The sequence below is a fragment of the Triticum dicoccoides genome, chromosome 5B (assembly GCF_002162155.2).
Source record: "Triticum dicoccoides isolate Atlit2015 ecotype Zavitan chromosome 5B, WEW_v2.0, whole genome shotgun sequence".
Taxonomy (NCBI): domain Eukaryota; kingdom Viridiplantae; phylum Streptophyta; class Magnoliopsida; order Poales; family Poaceae; genus Triticum; species Triticum dicoccoides.
Window position 1 is genome coordinate 442,922,915 of NC_041389.1, and position 672 is coordinate 442,923,586.

Consider the following 672-nt stretch of genomic DNA (forward strand, 5'->3'; position numbering starts at 1 on the left):
CCTTTAGTCGCGGTCCGCCTCCCCAACCGCGACTAAAGTGTTTTGGCGCCGCCTCCGTTCCCGCGCAGAAAGACCCTTTAGTCGCGGTCCTCCTCCCGAACCGCGACTAAAGGTCCGTGCTAGAACTGGCGCGGTGCGGTGGGATGTTTAGTCCCACCTCGCTAGCCGAGAGGCTTCGACAGTGGTTTATAAGCGCGGCTGCGCTCACCACTTCGAGCTCCTCTCAAATGCAGGCTTACGGGCCTATTCTGTCACTATGTGCCTGTGGGCCTACTGGGCCTTCTGCGGGCCTGAATTCTGGCCCTGTAATGGGTTTCTAGTCGTATTCAGGCCGTGGTGGCCCAGTAGGTGGCATATTTTTTTTTTCTTCCTTTTTTCTTCTGTTTTTTTCTTTTGTTTTTTTCTTATGTTTTTCTTCTGTTTGTTTTTTTCTTCTGTTTTTCCTTTTTTCTTCTGTTTTTTTCTTCTGTTTTTTTCTTCCTTTTTCTTCTGTTTTTTTCTTCCTTTTTCCTTTTTCCTTTTTTCTTCTGTTTTTTTCTTCTGTTTTTCCTTTTTTCTTATGTTTCTCTTCTGTTTTTCCTTTTTTCTTCTGTTTTTTTCTTCTGTTTTTTTCTTCCTTTTTCTTCTGTTTTTTTCTTCCTTTTTCCTTTTTCCTTTTTTCTTCTGTTTTTC